Below are 24396 nucleotides of genomic sequence, written 5' to 3' on the forward strand. Positions count from 1 at the left end.
ATTTAATTGCAATTTAGATTTGGATTTTCCAATTGAGAAATCTATACTCAAAGAATTTGAGAACAAATTAAACTGTCGTAAGGTTTTGATGAGAGGAGCATAATGTGCATAATGTGTGACTAACCTCACGCATTCAATAAAAAACAAATCATTACTTCTCAGGTTCCTCTGTGGAACCAAGAAGTTAATTCGTTGTAAAAGAATCGGAGCATCTACTATGCATTGAATGATGTCAAACACAAAGCTAAGCGAAAACAACATTCTTCTGCTATCCAACGTCTTCATGTTAATAAGGACACATCTAGTATTATAAGACGGAATAGGCTCTTCAAAGTTTAATCTACGCAGAGCAAGTTCTTAAGGCCTTTGCACCCTTTCTAGCCTCTTTATATGGCAATCGTAAAATGATCTCCATATAAACACAGCGTATTCTAACGTGGAACGAACCATCGAGAAAAAAGTTTTAGAGTGTATGGATCAGTAAACTCAGTACTGCAACGGCGTATAAAGGCAATTATTGCGTATGAGTTAACATTGATTGATTCATATGATCATGAAACATAAATTTGCAGTCAAAAATTACTCCTAACTCTCGTATTTTAGACGACGGAGCTAGTTTAGATCCATTAATATCATATATTATAAGATTCTAAGTGATTTATTGTAGTCGTACGACTAACTGCCTCGTAAGGTAGACTCCGCGGTGTAATATTATATATGGGAAGAAAAACTTTCCATCGGAGCAACTTTCTTTGTTTGTTGCAATCCATCCGTCACCTTCTGAGGTGTGAAAGCTTTGTTGAAATCCAACGCTGTCCACCTAATCCAAGTCTGGCTGCAAATTCTCATAACACACTTTATTAATGGCCTTAGAAGCTCTTGGCCATCTACATACAGCCGCCTTGGTATAGTGTTCCCTCACTTTAAAGATGTTTTTAATAGTTTTGAGCGATAGCGCGTGCCAAACAGTAGTATGACAAAGCGAAACATTTTCCTCTGGAAGCTTCTAAACAGCAAAAAAAAAAAAGACAGAAAATCTGGTATTGTGCAATATTTATTCCTGGGAATTTTGTACTTTCATCCGAAATAGCCTTAATTAACGCAAACACAAATGGGGGATCAGATTTGAATTGAGGTTAGGGTGTACGATATCTCTTTGGAAAATCGTAGTGGCAGAGTCGAATGTCGCGGGAGAAAATACAAGGCAACCTATTGCCAGATCCGCCATTTTTTTAAAGCCAATTTCCAGTGACCGATTTTTGTAGTCATAAAAAACAGTAAGCGGATCTGGTAACGCAAAATATTTTAGTATATTTCGACGGTTTTTAACTGAAAACGCCATGAGGGCTAAACAAACGGGTCGGTGTTCATTACTGATCTCAAAAAAAGGGGAAAAATTGTCGCGTTTACAGACGCGCTTAAATTTTTGTGTTACTATGATGTACATGAATCACTTTCTAACATAATTGCTAAATGAGCAACGCCTTCTGTCATGCGGAATATTCTGTAAAACTCTCTAAATCTAAAACTCTTTCCATGCATCGATGGCTAGATGACGCTTTTTAAATTAAAATGTCAACATATTTTGTCAGTCATTAGAAGTTATCATAAGTGGTGGTTGATATTTGATAAGATTCGCCATAATAGTTTGCATGTCATGAAAACTGGATATAGAAGAAAAAACTTGTTTTTTCGACCGGCAACGGAAATAAAGAAAACACAAAATTAGGAGTAATAAAACACTCAGACTGAGTTGTTGGTCGCATTAAAAAGGGCCACAGGGGCAAAAAACACTCACAAAAAGTGGTAAGCAAAGCGCTGAACAAGCTTTTTCAACGTGAAGAGATTGTGCTCTTGTATATGTTTGTAGGTATAAAGCGAAAAAGTAAGGCAGATAATGTGCTAATATACGAAGAGTTGTTGCTATTTATGTTTATGTATTTATGTGAGCATCGCGACTGACATATTTATGAGAAACTAAGATAAAATACGAGTTGCAGGGATACAATATCGCCACAATAAAAATGAGTAGTGCGACTGAAGACCCTTTCGTAATAGTAAGAGCAAGAGCAGCAACGCCAGAAAGAGCAGCATCATCTTCACCGACAGCAACAGCACAAGTAGCGAGTTGAGTAGCAAAATGTCCTTAAGTGGCACACTCACACATAAATATGAATGAATGCCGTAATTTATGAGTGAGAAAAAAAAGATGCTGGTCCTTTTCATTTAAAATTTTTGTCAGCAGTTTGTAAACTTTTTTCTGAGTTCGGTTTCCGCTTTTTGAATTATTTTAGTTTTTGCTTTTTTTACATTTTCCACTTTGGTTCTTATTTTTAGTATTTTGCGCTTCACTTAACATTTTGTATACCTGCATCAAAACTGAAGAGAATCTTAACAAGTAAAGGTGTCTAAGTTCGGGTGTAACCGAACATTATATACTCAGCTGAGCTTCAATTGCACATTTCATTTCAGATAAATAACTTTTCTACATAAAACGTGGCACCGCCCGTTTAAAAAAAAATTCTCCCCATTTCCTCTTACAATACAACTTGATAAGTCAAATATCATTGATCCAAAACTATTTTTGTGCTAAGGTATAGCTTATTATTCTGATCTACGACCCTTTTAAACTTGTTTTATATCTAAGTTGCCGTGGTCTTTAACCGATCCCGTTCAATATTTATAGAAATTTTTTCTACTATAGGGAAAATTTGTGTACCCAATTTTATTACGATCCGTTAATTTTTCTTCGAGTTATCGCTCCCGAAACATAGAAAATTGCTTAGTCATAAAAGGGGCGGTACCACGCCCATTTTTTAAAACTTGAAATTTTACTTATTTGTTGTTATAAATCCGCTTGGGAAATGAAAGACCATTGACAAAAAGATCTTTTTTGCAAAGATATAGCTTATTTTGTTCGTCCACGACCCTTTTAAATATCTTTTATATAAAAGTGGGCGACGTCCTTAACCGATTTCGTTAATTTTTCTTCAAAGCATTCCTTATAGTATAGGCAACCTCTCTGCCTAATTTTGTTACTATAGGTTTAACGATTTTTGGTTTATGATTAATAATATTTGTAAAATTAATTTTATCACAAGTTGGCGGTGCCACCCCCATTTCAAAAAAATTTTTACCAAGAGTCTCAATATAAGTCCACATGTCAAAATTTCAACATTCTAGGTGTATTATTTACTAAATAATCAGGTTTTTTTGCGTTTTTCAAAATGTTATATATATAAAAAAGTGGGCGTGGTTATCATCCGATTTCGCTCATTTTAAATACCAATTTATTTTGGGTCCAGATAAGCTCGTGTACCAAATTTGGTGAAGATATCTCAATATTTAATCAAGTTATCGTGTTAATGGGCAGACGGACATGGCTCAATCAAATTTTTTTCGAAGCCTATATCTATCTCGATTTCTTTATACCTGTGAAACCAAACTGTGTGCAAAGCACGCTGAGTATAAAAATATTGCATTTACATATTTTATACTCACTTTTGATTTATTTGTTGCCTTGTTTGCTCTTTAGATTCTTTGCCTTTGCTCGCCTTCAGCGTAAATTAGGATCTTGTTTACACTGTTTTGTAGCTGTTTTTTAGGGCTAATTTTGGCATTTGAAATTTTATTTGCAAAAAAATTTATGTTTGAGTATATTTGTAATGGTGCTTGTAATGATGGTATATTAAAAATGAGTTAATTTATTAGACATAACGATAAAATTAGAAAAAAGGTTAATGAAATATCAAATATTGGTATATGGTTAATGAAGTTCAAACGAGCTTATTGGAGTTTTTTCAATGATTTGTATTTGTAAACATTCGCTCTGAAGACGATTACTGCTGAGTAACCGAAATATATGGGTTGAAAAACAAAAACTTGTGGTTCTATTCACGCAGGACCTAAAGTCGGCAAAACTAAATAAGTTAATGGAGTCTCATTAAATAAATCTTGATTGAAGTAAAATGTTTTAGGATGGAATGAAATGTAAAATTAAATGGTATTTAAGCTACAGTTGTAACAGAAAACTAAGTCTTGTAAATGTTCGCTGCTTTAAGGGTATACAAATCTTAAACAAAAATTGTCGGAGGTTGGGCCCGGGGTATAATTAAGTACAGCGAGACTACACTTAGAACTTTCCTATTAGTGCTTGTTTCGAAATATACGAAACCCTTCACAGCCTCGAATTCGTTAACTTTGACGTGCTGCCGATTGATGAGCCGATTCTTTTTTGGATGACAGCAAGTACTTCGCCGTTTCCTCATTTACCGCAAACCCCACTGTTTTTGCTTCGTTATCTAATGCAGAGAAGGCAGCACACACAGAGCGTTTGATCAGACCAATAATATCAACATAAGTTAGTAACTGTACGCTCTTTAAATGGACTATACCATCATGTTTTAGTTATGCTGCTACAATTATCTGCTCGAGCATTATATTAAGAAAATCACACGAAAGGGCCTCGCCTTGTCTGAAGTCTTGTTTGCTTTTGAATAACTGGAAGTGCTCCTTTACAATCCTTACGAAGCTGGTGGGGTTGCTCAACGTAATTTTTCAGACCTAATTAACTTTTCAGGGAACTTATATTCAGATGTGTCAGCATACAAGCAACTTCTTTTTGCGCTGTTGAAAAAAGTCAATCAAACATTAATGAATATAGAGCTGATAGGACAAAAGGGGTTTGGTTCAATACAAATTATCGTGTTGATATAATAACAACAAAGATACTTCCCGAAGTTTTTGGGGAGTGTTATCGATGTTGGTGGTCCTTTGCCGGATATAGATCCGGTACGTTCCGGTAACAAAGCACCTAGTAGCCCGACCATCTCGGGAACGTAAAACACATATACTTTGAAATGAGTAAATAATCGATAAATGCATACGCAAACGAAAACCATAGGAATTGTTTTCAAACAACCAAAAAAGATGACAATCTTTAAAAATCATCAGCGTTCTGCCAATTGAAATCCATGCAGGTGTTTCGGTACGTTGCGCCACCAGTACTTTGTGGTACTTGAATACTTCGGTATCGATTATTATTAACCGTTCGTGCCTTAAGGTTTTACAAGAGTGTTTAATATGGAATAAAATGGTCTAAACTTTTTTTATTTTCTTCTCTAAAGCTTATTTCGGTAGAGATACGTGAAGTGGTAACGATTAATGATGTGGTGATTTCTAAAACGTTTTTACAAATTAAAACGCTCACCGTTATGCTTAAGAACGCTATAAGAGCTCATTGCCTTTTTATGTTTGGAAGTCTCAAGAATATTCTAACTAATTTTAAACTAGTTTGTTATATAAGATTATACGCGATCTGTGTTAATATAAAATTTTGCTCTTTTTCAGATGAACTCAAATTTCTGAGTGGTGAAGGTAAGTGTAATAAACAAATATTTCAGTTTAAAAGAAGAAGCACTCAATTTAATGTGACACATCTATTCTTAAGAACTATTGTTTGCCAAAATCCAATCTATTAAAATAAATTGTTTTTACCAAAACATGATTAAGAAAATTAGTATAATAAGAAACAATTTACCTCACTTCTCACCTTTTTCAACTTCTAACGCTCAACATAGCAGCAAAGTCAAACAAATAAAACATTAAAAAATTTTGTTACATCACTTAATAATAATGAGAGTAATCTCTAAACTTTTGTAAGTTCGCTACACAAACACGACTCTTAATATCTTCGCCGTTACATTATCTTTCAAAATACTTTTTGGCCCAGCTACGCAAACACAAAATATACGAACATATGTTAAAAGTTCTTTCATTAGTTAAATTAGCTACATAGGCCAAAGGACAAACGAGAGCAGGAGGACATTAAGAGCAGCAATAAAAGGCTTGGCGCCACAGTAAAAGAGTTGAAAGTTGCTGCGAGAAAAAAAAAACTTACAAAAATTCACTTAACTTACTAAATCCATTAGCTCTAATGCAGGCGCAACGCAGTCACTAATAACAACGAATAAGCAGCAGGCAACAGACGGTAGGCGGCAGACGGCAGGCGGCAGGCGGCATGCAACATCGATGAAGGCCACAAAGGCAGCGAACGAGTGATGCGCATATTTTGAAAACAAATTACTTTAAAATAGCTACCTCATCGTTAAGCACATTTATAGGAAAAACAGCGCAACTGCATACCAAGAGAGCTACCTACATCTGCATTAGAACACACATACATACATACATACATCCATAGAGATATGCTGATGCTGTTGGTAAACAATGATATTGGCGGCTGGGTGGGCAACAAACCAAACAGCCGGTCGTCTAGTACAACAACAGCAAATAGAATTAGCAAAAGCTTTTCTGTTAGTAACACAAACAACAACAACAAAAGAAAAAAAACAGAAATTATGGCTGACTAACGTATAATGGATAAACAGTTACAACGCTAGCCATTTGGCGTGCGACTACGTGCAACAGTGGCGTCAACATCGGTGGCAATGGTGGTAAAGTAGCTCAGTAGCAGACGAAATCGAAAAAAAGTGAATCTAATTTATTAGAATCTCCATAATTCCATAAGCATAATTAGTTTTCAAACTTGTGAATGCCACCTCAACAAAAACAACAACAAACGTGCCATCGCGGTAGAGACAAGAAAAATTTGTATGATAAAAAAGTTTTGGAAGAAAAAAAATTAAAAATTATGGAGTGATAAAAATTATCTCCAAGATTAACGAGTAGCTGCAGTAAAGCTTTTTTAAATAGTAAAAGCTGCGACGAAAATAAGTAAATGTTTGTGGGCAGAGAGGTTTGTAGATAAAAAAAGGACGTGTGGCACTCGGGGACTGTCGCGGTAAAGCTATTGCATATTATCAACTTATGCAATTATAATATTTATGCAACATTTTGGTTTATTTGATATTAATTCAAGTTTTGTCTTTGATATTAATTCAAGTTACACTTTTTAAGCGTGGTGACCGATAAGAAAACAATTTTTTTACTTTTATTGAATAAATGAGAAGTTAATATTTAACTTTCACTTCAACTTTAACTTTAACATTAACTTTAACATTAACATTAACTTTAACTTAAACTTAAACTTAAACATAAACATAAACTTAAACTTAAACTTTAACTTTAACTTTATGATAGAGATCCAATTTTATGTATTTGGCCTGTTGCTAACACCGAACCTTTTCGAACCTTTTTTGACAAATATCCGTTACGGTTTTTTTGATTTAGTCGCAAAGCCCGCGATAAAATCTATGCAATAGCTTAATAACGTCAAGAGTATAAATATGAACAAAATTGCACCAGATTTGAAAGACAAGAATAGATTGTTCTTTATAATCGCGTTTACTTTTCTGGAAAAAGTGTTACCCTCACGTTACTCTGCCATATTCGAACTTTTGAACTTAGGGTTCTGCAAAAAGGCTGAATTGGTAGGTAATGGAAAATATTTTCTTATGCAGTAGAAAATATTTTGCGAAAGGAACACAAAAACGTACGAAGAGCTGTGAAGAACCAGCAGGGCGATATTATTTTCTCAAAATAAATACCTTTTTCTCTTGTTAGGTGAAATCAACGGAAAGAAAATTGTTTTAGGTACAGTTATAATACTCGATGAGTAGGAAGCACTTTCCACTCACTTGTAAACGAAACAGTAAAATTTGAAAGCTATCACTAAAATAAAAAAATTAGCTTAACTCTGCTATTCACTGTCTAATAAATTGAAAATTATATAAAAATCCGTGAGTTCGAACACTAATACCTTTTTCGTACTTCCTATATCTGCCATCACTGACCAAGCCCAATTTAAAGGTATGTGAAGCCAGAAGTCCAGTTAGAATACCCGTCAGGAGAATACAGTTTTCTCTTTTTAATGACAGAAGTAACTTTGTTAGTTTAGTCTAGTCTAGTCTAGTCTAGTTGCAAGACATACACATGATCTTCGACACTTTACAGCCATGCGATTGGGTTCACGCCTTTCCTGTTTGGTCAATCATGTGCAACCCTCGCCTATTGGAGAAGCATAGAGGATATTTGCGCAAAAATCGTAGCACAGCCTGACTTTAAAAGTCTGCGTACATGCGCTTGAGGGGTTCGGTTTGATTTTAAAGTATTGTAGGTGCATTTATTCGTGCTATATTGATAAGTGGTGAATAAAGTTTTTTTTTTTCGTTTTTTTCTACTTGACTTGAAAGGGGCGACCCTTTATATCGAGCTTCGTATATTTTATAATTTTCAAGTACTTGCAGTTGTAAAGAACAGAAGAAAAAAGACAACAACACCAAAAATGTTAGTTGAATTATTATATGAAATGCAAATAACAACGTAGCTATTTACTTCAACGTTGGCCAATGCTGCTTATATACCCCCCTGGGTATCCTCATAGATAAGTGTACATATATATTCCAAAGAACGCTGTGAGACTTGGGTGCATTTCAAAATATCTTTTAACAAATATGTTTATAGGTTTTTTGTAATATTACCTTTTTTATACTCAGATAAGCAGAGCTCACAGAGTATATCAACTTTGTTCGCATAACGGTAATCCGTTACGGCATAAACTAATCGAGTTCTATATATCAAAATGATCTGGGCGAAAAAAAAAATTCATTTAGCCATGTCCGTCCATCCGTCCGCCTGTAAACACGATAACCAAATCGGAGCACAACCACGCCAACTTTTTCGATATCGAAAATTTCGAAAAACCGAAAAAGTGCGATAATTCATTAACAAAGACGGATAAAGCGACGAAACTTGGTAGATGCGTTGACCTTGTTACGCAAAATAGAAAATTAGTAAAATCTTAGACAATGGGCGTGGCACCGCCCACTTTTAAATAAGGGTAATTTAAAAGTTTTGCAAGCTGTAATTTCGCATTCATTAAAGATATCATGATGAAATTTGGCAGGTACTTTACTCCTATTACTATATGTGTGCTAAGTAAAAATTTGCAAAGTCGGATTACGAACACGCCCACTTTTAAAAAATTTTTTTTAAAGTCAAATGTTAAAAGAAAAGTTAGTATCTTTACAGTATATAAATAAATTATGTCAACATTCAACTCCAGTAATGGTGCAACAAAATACAAAAATAAAAGATAATTTCAAAATGGGCGTGGCTGCGCCCTTTTTCATTTAATTTGTCTAGAATACTTTTAAGGCCATAATTCGAACACAAATTTACCAATTCTATGACAATAACTGCTTTCTATGAAAATGGACGAAATCGGCTGAAGCCACGCCCAGTTTTTAAACACGATAACTTTTACTAAACTTAGTTCACATACCTATCTGAACTCTTTATCTTGGTATAAAAAATGGCCGAAATCCGACTATGACCTCGCCCACTTTTTCGATATCGAAAATTACGAAAAATGAAAGAGATGCCATAATTCTTTACCAAATATGAAAAAAGAGATGAAACATGCTAATTGTATTGGTTTGTTGACGCAAAATAAAACTTTAGAAAAAACTATGTAAAACGGGTGTTACACCTACCATATTAAGTAGAAGAAAATTAATCTTGGCAAGAATACTGTTCGTTGTATGATATAAGTATATATAAATAAATTAGCGGTACCCGACAAATAATGTTCTAGGTCACCCTGGTCCACATTTTGGTCGATATCTCGAAAACGCCTTCACATATACAACTAATTTTAATAAATTTGATACCCATATCGTACAAACACATTCTAGAATCACCCCTGGTCCACCCTTATTGCGATATCTCGAAAAGGCGTCCATCTATAGAACTATGGCACACTCGCTTTTAAAATACTTTTTAGCACCTTCCATTTGAAACCCATGTCATACAAATACTTTCCAGGGTTACCCTAGTTTAATTTTGCTAAATGGTGATTTTACTTATTTTGTATCCAAAGCTCTCAGCTGAATATGTAATGTTCGGTTACACCCGAACTTAGCCTTCATTACTTGTTATATTTGTGGCTATATTAAGACCCTTTCACTGAAGAGATTGGTTTGACAATGCCACACTACACTTTAAAAGTGTATGCTTTGAACGGATTTTATGAATTAAATTTTAAAATAAATTTTAATTTGAATACAAAATCCTATACAGCGTTTTAGTCGCTTTATACTTATAAGTTATACCAAGCCTGAATATAGCATTCAAGATCTTCAGTAGATATGTCAACCGCTCTGCGCCCTTACGAAAGTGTGGTAGGTATTTCTAGCCTCAACTCAACATTAAGCACCACAGGTTTGGCTGCTGAAACACCTCAAATCTATTAAAAGTAATTATCCTTAACAAGTGAGCTTTATTAATTCATAGTCTTTGGTTTATGCCTAAACAATAAACCAACAATTTGTAATAAATTTATTTATTAAATTACAAAAAATATTTTGAAAACTGAAAATTGCACAGCTTCTCATAAATACAAATTAGTACTCAATATAAACAACAACAAGTGCATGAATGTAAATTTCACTCACACAACCAAACAATTGGTCTCATACGGTGCGGAGTTGCTATTTGGAAAATTGTTGCCACAACATAAATTCTATTACTAAGCACAACAAATCGTCGCAAATAAACTCTTTTACCATAAATTTCAACTCCATTAGTTGTGTGTCGGCTTTATGACTGCATGAAATATGTACTTACACGAAAAATGCATACATTCGCATATACATATGTACATGTGCATACATAACGCATTTAGTTTTGCACGTTAGGGTGTGACTTTAGGGCGAATTAGTGGTTGAGTACGTTGTTTGTTTGTAGGTTTCTTTTTGGGAGAGTTCAAACTTGCTGTAGAATTTTGATAGCAAATTTTTGGTAAAATTTGTGAAGATTGAAAAACGCTGACGAAGTTCGTTCGGCGGATTTCGCTCTGCAATAAATGTAAACTTGCTCTCGAGCTTAAAGGAAAATTCAGTGCCAAATTTCTTGGCAAACTTTATAGTCAAGAAGAACTTTCCAGCTATTATCAGCTCATATACTATTTCAGACCTAACGACGACTTCTAAAACTTGCCGTTTAGCTAGAGCATTCTTTATTGCGCAAATGCATAAGCGTAGACAATTCGCCGTGGAAGTTTTGGCCAAATTTGCAGGAAAATTTAAAAATAATTTTAGATAAGTCATTTTATATATATGCACATTTAATTGCGAATTTAAATCAAATTTTTGGCTTACGGGGAGTTTGCTGAAAAGTTTTGAGTGTCCAAGAAGATTTTAGAAAAGAATATTTGTTGACCAATTTGACGGGCGATTTTTAAAAAAAACTTTTAAGCGAATTAAAACAGGAAGGCTATTCGTTCGAAAAAAAATTTTTTTCGTCCTGAATGTGGTAAAATGAGGACACATTGCAAAAAATTCGCTGAAGAATTTCGCGTGCCAAATTTTATTAAAATTTTTGAATAAGTTTTATGAAACTTTTTGGTGAATTCGCTAGGAAACTTGGTCTTCGTTGACTATTTTAAGAAATTTTTTGATGCTACTCAATGTATATCTACACTATTTTTGCTGCATTTTCAGCAAAAAACTTAAACACAAACAGTTTTTTTTTGGAAAAATTTAGTGCTGACTTCGCTGACAAATTTCGCGTTCAGAGATTCCGGCGCAGTTTTTTAATTAATTTTTGTGAAACTGTGACTTTTTTCTTTGAAAATAAAATTTTAAGGCGGACGTTGTTCGTTTTTGTTTTTTTTTTTGGTTGTTTTTTTTTTTGATATTTTGGTGCGAGTGAATATTTAAATGTGAATGCTAATTTCCAGCCCAATTTTAATTGTTTTTGTGTTAGTAAATATTCGCCAACGAATTTCTCGTGCAAATTGCGGTCACCTTTTTGGGCGAATGAAAACAGGCTGGCGATTTTTTAATGAAGTTTTGGGAAACGGAGAATTCAAACATCAATTGGCTGGCAAAGTTAAGCGAGTATTAAGTCGCACGTGCGAATTTTTCATGTTTAAATTTTTTGTTATATAGAAAATTTAAGAAAAGTTTTAAGTGAGTGGGGAATCGAAAAGCGAACTTTGCGAATGCACTTTATAGTGCAAAAATTTTCTGGCGAATTTAATTGAGCTCATGGCCAAATTGAATTCGCTAACGAACTTTACTGGGTTTTTTAATCATGATTTTTATTTGTGTGTGATACTTAAGTTTTTTTTTTTTTAATTTTTGGAGTAAAAGAGTTTCCTCAAAAAAAAAAAAAAAAAAAAAAAAAATAGTATCATGCAGAAACGAAAATTTAATTAAAAAAATTTTCCTTATAAAAATATATAACAATTATATACGTTAATTAATAACTGACCACATGGATATGGAACACTCTAATGTTTACAAAGCATGGTTAAAAGAGTATGCGTCTGCACAAAAAAAGAGTTATTCTGTGGGTGGTAGCTTAACTGACTGAATTCTCTTTTTCACAATGTCGCCATCGTCATCATCATCATCGTCGATGTTGTTGTCATTGTTGTAAATGCAATGTAATATTGCTTCTACAGCTGCCACCAATATATATCGATGCAGTTATAATAGCAACCGTAACGGTAGAATGACGCTAAAAAGTGAGATTTGAAAGGCAAGAGGAAAGCCGATCAGAATTTAGATAGAATTTGCTATGAAGGAGGACTAGCAGTGAAGGCCGTTATGCTCTGCTGGATATCAACAAATAGGTTGAACTGCAATCTATGTGGATTTTAGTGCATTATTTATCTAACTTACAAAAGGGATGAATCAACGGAAGCAATATTTTTGTTGGTTGACTATTTTCACTTTATGAGCTTATTAAGTAAGAATTATGGATGGTGCTTTTTGGCAAAACGACCACCTACCGGCAGTGTAGTATAATGCAGTAGTGACGTGCACATTTATCTACGTGCGCTCACATATACTTATATGCTTCTTATAAATATACATAGCAATTTGAGAAAGACATCCACATTAATGATAAAATAAGTCCTTAAAACTTTGTATGAAAACAGAAGAAATTTTAGAAATTGAACTCTGAAATCCGAGCTAAGGTAATGATGCGATTTTAATAATGACTGAAAACATTTTGTACGAGCAAGTATATCACGGTGTCTTGGAGGCGGACCCTACTTATTGACCAATTCAAAGGGTCTGTGACTAAGAAGTAAGCTTTATTTAAATAATGCGATCTTGACTCTTGCCTTCCCTGCTGCAATCTCTTGACAACTGGAAAAAATGTTATACGAGATGCGGTAACAAACCAGTATGGAGGATGAGACGACGGCTAAAAAGAAAAGAGATATCAGTGAGATTACTCTAAGGTTCTATTTGTTTATGTATGAGGGTTGCATCTATAACGAATGGTAAACAAGTCTCGAATTAGAACAGTATTTTATGGTGATAACCAGTGTAAACATTTAGAGTTAGCAAAAAACTACTTCTTCTCCTTGCTAAAAAGCTAAAAAATTAGTGAACTTGATGCATAAAAGATCACGAAAAAAAATGCACTAGGCTATAACGAAATTCGATTGAAAATATTCGACCCACAAACAAAAAGGCTCCGAGAAGTGCCGGCTGAACAAAGAACGAAGATAAAAATGGGCAAAACGCAGACATCAGCTTATATGTGGAATACATTTGAATGGTGCACTTCCCAATTTCATGTTCCTTTTATATAAGATAAACCACTCAATTAAGCTATTCAGCATGGCAACGGATATGATAACCCTACCACAATAGATCCATCACAGAATATTAAAATCTGTAGCTGTCTCGTTGATGTAATAGGTTTCAATTCGTACCGAAATATGTGATTTTTAGTTTTTTATTTAAGGATCAGGAATATAATTTGAGAAGCCCGGCGATAGCATCCCTTTAAGTCGTTTCGGACTACAGATTTAATGATGGTATTGTTAGCAATGTGTTGCTAATGTTTAAGGGAAATTGAACACAAATATTTTACAATTTAAAGTGCTACAAATCGGGCTATAAAATGACATAAATTCGCCAAGCCTAAATCAGACCATAGTGGGATCGATTGTTGTTATGGGTAACGGTCTTGCAGCTCTTATATTCTCAACTACTTTTCTGACACTGTATGGTTTGTCTCCAGTGCATAATCGAAAAGCAACACGGCTTACTTGCACCAGTTCTTCTTGTTCAGGAAAAGTTGTGGCTCAGGAAATAAAAAAAAATAAAATAAATATAAGGCGCGATAGACTCCGAAGAGATTTTAGGCCGAGCTTATCTTCCAATTTACGTCGTGCTCCTTTTAATTTTTCCTAAAAATTGACGGGACGGCCCCTACTTCTTTTATGCCGACCCCGAACGGCATCTGCAAGGCAAATGAGTTTACACTGAGAGCTTTTCATGGCAGAAATACACTCGGAGTGCTTGCAGAAAACTGCCGAGAAAAAACTTCTTCTAAGCTTTCTTCTAAGTGAAAAAACTTTTTTCCAAAATTTTGTTGTTGATTTGCTCAGGATCTTCAGTGTGGTAGGCGGAGTATGCTACCATCACATCGGCTCAGGTAATAAATTTTTCTATAAAAGAAAGTGGTAAGCTTATTTATATCTTTCGCATTACAACCGGACTGTAACCTTAACCTACTCCTACAAAAATATTTTTGATATGTAACGGAATAGGGACTGTTAAATGCAGAAATGCCTAAAACTGTAACAGAATATTTTGTGGTAATTGTTGTTTATCGGCCTGTCCCAAATTTTTATTAAGTAAAAAGTAGTTTTAAGTCCTTGAGCTCCAGTTCGATCCCACAATATTAAAAATGATTACGGAATTTGTAAAATTGATTGAGTAAGTATGTAGTAATAAGGTATGCCAGACTCATATACATCAAATAATCTTAAATTTTCGCTTTACATAACAAATATGCTTAAGTTGTTTGAAATCTAGAAAGTTCACTCTCAACTTCTATTAAATTTAATTATGCAAAAACAAATATGGATCTAAATAAAATAAACACAAATTATAAATTGTGCTGAATACAGATGACAACATGCTGTGCTCTTGATTGAAAGCTAGCATGAAATTGTATGAAACTAAGCAACAGGCTTACATAATTTGCTGTTATTTCAATTGGCATCTAATGTGGCACATTGCAGCTGACAGAGTTGGTGGTGAGTAATGACAGCAAATTGTGTGCGCTTGTCGTCTTGACCGAAAATCCAAATACGTACATACATACTTATTTGTATTTAGTTTCCAATTTCATAAGTAAGGGGAAGAGAGTAAATGTATGATGTGATTTTATTTAAGTAGTTAGATTATATTGCTTTTACATAAGTGCAATGGCAGTTTGTAAACAATTTGTTGAGGAGCACCGTGGCGTATGAGTGATATTTGTATGGAGACATTACGAAAGCGCGCTGGCTACCAAGAAATGCAAAAAACTTGAATAGATTTTGAGTTAGAACAGTTTTTCAGTAGCCGTGACTGTTTTTGATGTGTAAGCGTCTAAGCAGACTGTAAGCGTAAGTGTAGTCTTTAAAAGTGATATATTGTATGAGGAATATAGAAAGTGAGCGTAAGTGTAGTAGAGTTTGTATAGACGATAACGGACAGTAAATAAAAGCAAGGTTAGGCAGGGCAGGGAAATTAAAGTAAAGGTAAAGAAAAAAAGGGAGTGAGAATGAAACGAAAGTAGACGGAAAATAAAATAAAGGAAAAAAGAAATGGAGGGAGGAGGAAAAGAAAAATTAGAAGTCAAAACCGAGTCCGGAAACGAAACCGAGCGGAGAGTTATCTGCTTTCTATAACGATTCGTTGTCGACGTTTAATGGGTTTTTTTTAAATTCCTTAAAGTGTACAGGTTTGCTATCGGTGTTATCGAATTACTATCTAAATGTTATAACGTTGTTATAGATAATAGATTTTATCAAAGAGTTATTGATTTTTTTATCGACCATTTATCGGTTTGTTATCGAAAATTTTTAATTTATTATCATTATCGAATATTTACCAATTTGTTATCTGTGTGCTAACGCTTTAGTATTTTAGTATTTTATTTAATTCGATTATTCGATTTTTCCCAAAATTTATTGACTTTTATCGATTTTTTATCAAACTGTTATCAATATGCCATCGAAAAGTTATCGATTTTTTTTTAAAAAAGTTATCCATGTGCTCTGGAAACTTATCTATTTGAAAAGTTACCGGTTTCCTATCAGCATATTACCAACAAGTTATCAGCGTGTTATTGATTTTTTACGAACTCATCCATTTGCTTTGAAACAGATACAAAAAAAAAATTTTTATAAATAGATGATGACACATCTGAAAAACACGTCAATAACAAGTCACTAAGGAACCAACCGGCAAATTTTTTTCGGTTTTCTAGTTCGTTTTAAGCAGAAATTACTTAAACCATGATGCAAGCAAAAAAGCTAAATCCACTTTTACGTATTTGACATAAATTTGTATTTTTAAAGAGAGTAAAGTGGGAAAACTACGCCGGAAACCTATTCTAAGCTTTTTGTTTGACCCCATCCAATATTTCGGGCATTGCGACTACGTCTTCTTTTTGCTTTACGTACAACACATAATCCACTTCTTTGATTGAAAGGAAGGGATATATTCGGGACCTTTCAATCTTTGCTGTTAGCTAAGCGTGGGGCAGTTGAGGGCGAGCAGTTTAATATGAGTTATAAGGCAGTAATTTGATGCGCTTGTAGGCGTATGAGTCGTGGCACAGTGGATGACGTATCCGACTCACACGTTTGGGGTTGCGGGTCAAAGCCCACTGCAAGCAAGCATTTTTTTAAATTTATTATCTTTTTTTATTTTATAAATTATTATGTTAATGGACTTTATGTTATTTTACTTAGAGAGAGGTCACTATATACCTGTTACACCTTGTATTTATTCATTGGGGGTGAGCACTGGGGGCTCGAAGGTATTGGCTGCGGGATGAGCCTCCTTGTTTTTATTTAAAAAACCCCTATTAAACCTTGTATTTATTCATTGGGGGCGAGCACTGGGGGCTCCAAGGTATCGGCTGCGGGATGAGCCACCTTGTTTTGCTTTGAAAAACCCCTTTTACACCTTGTATTTATTCATTGGGGGCGAGCACTGGGGGCTCCAAGGTATTGGCTACGGGATGAGCCACCTTGTTTTGCTTTGAAAAACCCCGCTTTGGGATAAAAAATTTAAACTATGTCTTTAGAATATTTCACTAACAAGTTGAGAATTACAAGCACACTCAATGGCTAATGAAACAAACGAAAGAAAACAAAGTCATAGTTTAAGTCGCTTAAACACTGTATTATGGTTTTGATTATCAGCATCCTTAGACTTCGCCCCACAAGCTCCATTCAAATAAAATACAATTCAGGCATGCAAGCGTCGGAGACACTCAGTTAAAAAGTAGTGACAAGATGCCTCTCCTAACATTGGCTTGCGATCCAAAAGTGAAGAAAAAGCTGATGCATGCAATGGGGTCAAGTTTGGAGCAACCTTTTTAGACAAAAAATTAAAAGCGACAAGCAGACCTGAAAAACCCGTTTTTGGGAGCTTTTTCTTAAATATATCGTCGAGCTGTTTTCAGTTTAATTCAAATTGTGGCAATGGCGGGGAAGAAGTGAACTACCTCTTTATAGTTGTATAATGGCTTAAACCGAATATGAGATACTAAAAGTTAGTAATTATGGAAAAACGTGTTTGCCAAAGCAAAAATAAGCGTATAATTGAAACAAAATATTAATGATAAATGATTTTTCGTATATAATAAAATATTTATATAATATTTATGCAGAAAAATAAAAAGCAATTTGTGTGTAAATATCAATTTCCTCAGCTGCAAGTGTTTTGATTTCTGCTTTTCATGCGAGGCACGGGCGCCACAAATAATGAATCTCGGAAACCCATAGTAACATTTATTTATTTAACTGAATCATCTATTTATTTTGTCACAGAGTACAATCTTCACTTGCCAATGGCAATACTTAACAGCTAAATTAATGATTATAAAACAAAAATTGGTAGCAAATTAACTGCTGTTAAAATTAGAGGCACGTGGGAAATGATTGAAATATTTTGGTGCGTAAATTGAAATGTAATATTGAAGTTTTGTTAATTTTGACTTATTAAGCCTAAGTGCAGAACTTTCGAAATCAGGTTTGAAATTCCGCATATCAAATCTATTTCAAAACAGACACAAAATTTACAGAAAATTATAAAAACTTCGAAAATTTGTAAAAACTTTTTCTCTTCACAAAAAAATGCATGTCTAAACCTTCCAAGCAAAGTATGGGGAGAGAAATTTTAAGATATGAAAATTGAAGGATGAAGTAGACAATTTTTTAAATTAAAAAAAAAAATTTACTTTTTTAGATATTTGATTAAAAAAAAATATATATATATATTGTTAATAAACAAGTATTTTATCCCCTTTTTAGTTGTGCAACAACAATGGGAAAGTTTCAATAATATTGACCCTTTTGAATGTTGGATTATCAAACTCCGTCTTCAACTTTAAAGTATTTCTATCCGATATTTTTTCCTCAAAGACTAACAAGAAAGGGTGGGCTGTCCTGGGCTAACTTTTGGCAAACGAATCACATTAAACAAATTAAAAGAAAACATAGTTTTTATAAAAAAAATCGTATGTCGGGGTCGCAGATTCCCAAATTTAACATTTTTTTCTCTAAAGTTTCCAAGGGTTTTACTGAAAAGTTTGCATTTCGGGTGCCATCTTCAAACAGCTGGAACAGGTTTTTTACGGTAAATTTTTTCTGAGTAGGTTACCGAAAATAGTGGTTGTGCTTTCGTCTGCTAAATTTGAGCAAATGAAACACATTGAAAAAACAACATTTGTGCATCTTTTTGTGGATTTTGGGGGGTTTCAACTTTTTCAAGATTTTGTTTTACTAAGGTGGGCTAGCGAAAAAGATGGAATGGGCTATCCTGTACCAACGTACTTTCAAGAAATGAACCACTTAGCTGTTACTAAGACCAATTTTTATCTTAAAAACAACTTTCCAAAGTTTTCGAATAATGAGAAAGAAAAATAAAAAAATATTAGTTATTTTCCGAGTGAAATGAAAAGTTCACAAAATTACTTTTATTTTCAATGGAAAAAACTAAATTAATAACTTCTCTGTTTAAGGTGAAATAAAGGCACTCCAAAATAACTGTTATTCTCCAACCGAAATAAAAAGCAAAAAAAAAAAAAAAAATGCGAATATTTTTGGAAGAACACGAATAACTCGAAAATAACTATTCTTTTAATCCAAAAAGCCGAACTAGACCGAATTTAATAACTTGAAAAATAACTGTTATATTCGTGATTGAAATAAAAAGCTCAAAAGACTTTTTATTACTTTTAGAGTGATATAAAAAAAATCTAGAAATACGTTTTACTTTACGTGGTAAAATGAATGATATGGTCCCTGGTTAAAACTGATGTAGGCAATGGCAAACAAGACCCCGTATATGGTGGAGTGTTGTTGTTGTTACTGGTTTTAGCAAAACAATAATTACCTTAGAGTAAAGGAGTGCTCCGTAGGGAATGCGGTACGCTCCGGCATTAGCATCTTCTTGTACTTGTCGCACTTCCTGAAGAACGATTTCTTTTATACCCTACAATTTTCTAATAAGTGAATTTGAGCAACAGACAACTAGGACAAACATGCATACAGTAAGAAATGTTGTAAGCCGCTTAAACCGCACATATGAGTGTCTTCAAGTATATTTTGCTCAAGCTGCCAGGCTACCGAGTTGATTAGCACTAAACGCCTAAGCGGTATTTGGCCGTTTCGTAAAAAGTTCGCTAGCTATATAAAATTGGGAGCTATCAAGAATAGACAAGTTTTCCTCCACCTACCTTTCGATACTCATTGGAGTTCTACCTCTTTTCTGTTTCCCAGCTGCGGTCTCGATTGAAATACTTTCTTGGTCGGAGCGTTTTCGTCCATTCGCATAAATTGACTTAGCCAGCGTTTCCGCGAGGCTTTTATTCGCTGCATTATCTTCATATTTGCGTAACTCAATTTCAACCTTCCAAACCTTTTTTGATTTTGACCAGCCAATTTCAAGAGCACAATTAATCCAATTTTATTAAACTGCCTGTGAGCTTAAATATCGGCAAATGTGATTTGTTTCGCTTGTCTGGAAAAGTAGCAAATATGTTTTTCATGCAATTTTTGTTTGGCTCCCGAAGGCTTACATACACCTGCATGCGCACATCAACAATTGTCACGTGTCTAAACAAATCTGTCACATTTTCATTCGCGTGCCTGTAACACGTGCCAACACCTCTCACCACCCACTTTTGCAATATGAATAGACATTGTATGGGGTTTGTGTGGCGCTTTTTTCATGGCTTTCCTTGCTCACTTTGCTACAACGTTTCAACAAATTCATAAGCTCAATGAAAAGAAATGCCAGCCAGCCGCATGCACAGCTTGCAATTTTATCAGTGGTGCACTCATGGGTTTGAGGACGCTTCTTTAGTTTTCGCTTGTACTTAATTCAGTAAACATCTCCCGCGTATATTCCCTGTCCTGATATTCGATTCGACACAAATTGTCGACTTTTTCACCGGCTTGGTGCGCCACTGCGTTGAATCATGATCCAGATGAGAATGTACGTAAATATGGTAATACGTAAAGAAAATTTGTGTGTGTGTGCGTTATATGTCATGCAATGCGCCATCGTTGGTTTGGCTGTCAAGGTAACAAACTGTGGTTGGCGAGCATGTGCTCACATACCGAGTACAACATACAAACAAATACACATACATACATGGGTTTGGTTAGCTCGCTGCTAGCTTCACTGTAATATTTTTGTTATTCTTCCGTTGTGTATTTGTGTATGTATGTATGCTGCTAATGGTAGATATTAAAATTCATGATGTAAAGACACATCTAATTTGTGTGAGCTTCGTTACATAATTTACCCTACACATCTTTCTTATCACTTGATTAGCCTTTTATGTTATAGCGAGTTTGCTTACACTTCCGGAACATACACACATATGAATGGGTTAGTTGAACATATAACGGTGTGTGTGCGTGTGTTGATTTCAGCAGGAAGGCTAATTTTGTAAATGTGATAGTTTAATTCTCTACAGTGGACTCTTTCTTAATTGCTTATCTTCCTGCTTCGATGTATTGAAAAAACTTTGAATTTTATTTCCGGTTTTAGGAAAAAGTTGGCACTACACCACACTGCTTTGCTACATATACTTCGTAAGAAAGGCGAGATTTCAAATCAATTCGATCTCGTGTCCAAAAAATTATTTTCGAAGCTGAAGAGTGGGACTGAAAGTAACCCTATAGCTCCTTCGTGAAACTGCTCTCAGGAAAGGTTTGATATGTAAGGAGTGAGGTTTTGTTAGGCTATGTTACATATTAAAAAAACAGCTCACTTGAATAATTTAATGATCCGCTATAACAAATTACTATCTAATGGTGATGCTGGATTTCAGGTTAATCCGAATGAAGCAGAGTCGAAAACTTTCCAACCGAAATGCTCCCCGAAGGCCATGGGTAGTGTTATAGAAGTTGATGGTCTTTTGCCTGATGCAGATCCGGTACGTTCCAGTAGCAAGCCCTACCATCTCGAGAACGATTTATTATGACCAATTGCGACCTTCTAGGCCATCCCGCGCTCCCACCCTCTACATCCATGAAGAGTTCCGGGTCGCCAGAGCCTCGGCTGTTAATGAAACAGGATTCGCCACGGATAGGTGAGGTTGACAATTGGGTTTGGAGAAGCTACAAGTTGAGCTGGCAGCCTGAAAGGGTTGCGCTACACAACCCCTTGAATTTATTTGGTATTTTGGTCTTGTAAGAAAAATTTAAAGAGAGCGCTTCTCAAATTGGAAGAGAAGTTCGGCCAAAATCTCGCGCAAATTATTTATTATTATTTTTTTGTATGGACGGCGAATGGGAGTGCCTTATCTGCGCTTATGTTTATCCATAGTTCCCAAGCATTTGAAAAGCCCTCAAAATTTGACAAAATGTGACCAGAGGAATGTATGCTCAAATTTCGTCCCATCACCGCAGGTCCTGGTTTTTGATAGGGCTGGAAAATCCCTGGTTAAAAAATTCAAACTATGAACCCACTCAGTCTATGTAACTTCCTCACTCAACCCTACCTAACTTAGTGGCAGCCAAATGGCATTGGGAGAGGAACAAAAGCTATGGAACGAAGAAAAGTAATGGGGAAGAAAGATATAGGGGAATAAAAAAGGAAGAGGAAAGGAGAAAAGAGGGAGTATTAGACCGAGGGGAGAATCATGACCTAAAAAATTTTAATGGAGAATGATTGAAAGAGGAGTAAGATTAGATAAAGGAAAAGTTTAAGCAAGAGGTAAAAAGTGAAAAAGGAGAGATAGAGAGAGAAAAAGGGGGGTGAGAAAAAGAAGAAGGAGAAGGATCAATTTCAAGAACTGGTCGGGAACTAAATAGAGCAGCGGGAGAGAATAGAATTTAATGTGAAACAGGAATGGGTTCATAGGAGGAAGGAAATACGGAAGGGATATATTAAATGAAAAGGGATATAGATAATCAAAGGAAAAAGCATAATTTTTCCAATTCTTATAATGGAAAAAAAACCACAAAAACTTTAGAATATTTTTGTTGTCGGTTTTTTTAAGGTTACGCAAAAATCGCATGCGGCTTCAAAATATCAAAAAAAAAACAAAAAACAAAAAAAAAAAAAGGCTTGGTCCTACAATTTCCTGTTTCTGAATTTCTTGTATGACGATTTCTCTCGATGTTACGGTGTGTTGAAAATTGCCCAAAAATTTGGAATTTTTTTTCGATCCCTTATTTTTTTACTGCATCGTATCAATACTCAGTAGCTGTGTCGGCTAGTACATGCTTTGCAAATGGATGAACATTATCCAGTTCGGAAAGTACTTATTTTTATCAGAGCCTGCTTATGCTAACAGAGGAAGAACTTATTGGAGAATGATCCATTGAAATGTGTTATTGGCACAGTTGACTGCCTTCACTTAGTAAGTTTTTAGGTGCTAAACGAAGAATATGCGAATACTCTAATTTTAACATAATAACCTCAAATAGGCGAATAAAAGACAACCCCCGTTCGTTTGTTTCCTGCTATGATTTTCAAATCTTTCCAATATGTGTAGTCAATTGTGCGAAGCTATATTTTTGTGTGGCTGAAATCGATTGAATAAAAGCTTAGCAAAACACACACACACACTCACACGCATAAATGCAAGTGTTTGCAATTTGAATTGCTTTTACGCTCGACTGCTTATAATTGCAAAATTGTTATTGACCAACTTTTTTGCATTATTGTTCTTGTTGTTTTTAATATTGCTGTTTCCATAGTGTTCATTGCATTGTGCACTTTTAGTACAATTTACGCTTTGTTGCTTTTATTGTCATATTTTTAGGTGCAATTGCTCTGGCTTCTTTTATTCCCAACACGTTCGATATTGTTTGTTAACTAAATTGTGCATTTGTGCTATTATTCAGAAAAAAAATAATAGAAACAAATACAAATTACGCAATGTGAAACAACAAAACTTAACACAGAAAACAACAAAAACTAAGCGCATTAATTTTGATTACTTCTTTTTTGAGCGAGTAACGCATTGGCCAAAATTGCTTATTTTAAGAGCCAGCTATAAATAGCACGGGTGTGTGTGTATGTGTTTATATATTTATGCATTTCGAGATTTGAAATTTATTTATGTCCATACATATGTGTGTATGTGTAACAATTATTGACTTGGACAGGAAACGCATTTATGCAATATTCTAGTTTATGTTTTAGTCAAATCCAAAACAAATGACAATATCTTTAGCTTTAGACAAATTTTTGTTCATACATTTTTTGTTTTATGGGAAATAATAATTTAGTAAAAAGGATGCAAAAGACAGCAAATTTTTAGAGCAGCCGGGGGAAATAAATTCTCAATTTTCGAAATAACATTTGCATTGAATTTTGGTTCGGATTGTTGAAAGCCATTGATGTAAGTATGCAATGTGATTGGATTACATAGGAAAGGAAAGGAATGGAAGGGAAAGGAAAAGAAAGTAAAAGGAAGGTGAGGAAAAGAAATAAAGAAGAAAATGAGAGAAGAAGTAGGAGTCAACAACGAAGCCGGAACCGTTATCAATTAGTTATCGAAGTGTTTAAGACTCGTTATCGAAAGGTTATCTATTTGTTATCGACGTTATTATTATTAGCGTGTTATCCATATTTTACAAACGAGTGCCACGTGGTATAGATGAGTTATAGATGTTTCATAAATTTGCCATTCTTAACAAATTTCATCGATTTTTTATCGACGAGTTATGGGGTTGTTATCAAGAAGTCCCCGATTTCTAATCAAAAAGTTTAAAATTTTTTTTGGAATACCTTCTAAATGTTATCAATAGTAGTCGATTTGTTATCAAAATTTATCGAGGTGTTAACGGAGTGATACTAACGGGAGTGCCACCAAATCCCCACAAAAAAAAAAAAAAAAAACCCGAACACAAAATCCCCAAAGAAAAAAAAA

The 24396-nt window shown here is 34.5% G+C and overlaps 1 long non-coding RNA gene across 1 annotated transcript in view; it reads left to right on the plus strand.

Moving 5' to 3' along the window:
• The window catches only part of LOC137251672 (uncharacterized), a 313405-nt gene that overhangs the window by 67530 nt on the left and 221479 nt on the right, over nt 1-24396 (plus strand). The window contains exon 2 of the long non-coding RNA XR_010953311.1: nt 5350-5376. This is a non-coding gene — a long non-coding RNA (uncharacterized lncRNA). The remainder of the gene's footprint in view (nt 1-5349; nt 5377-24396) is intronic.

The sequence above is a fragment of the Eurosta solidaginis genome, chromosome 5 (genome assembly GCF_040869045.1).
Source record: "Eurosta solidaginis isolate ZX-2024a chromosome 5, ASM4086904v1, whole genome shotgun sequence".
Lineage (NCBI taxonomy): Eukaryota > Metazoa > Arthropoda > Insecta > Diptera > Tephritidae > Eurosta > Eurosta solidaginis.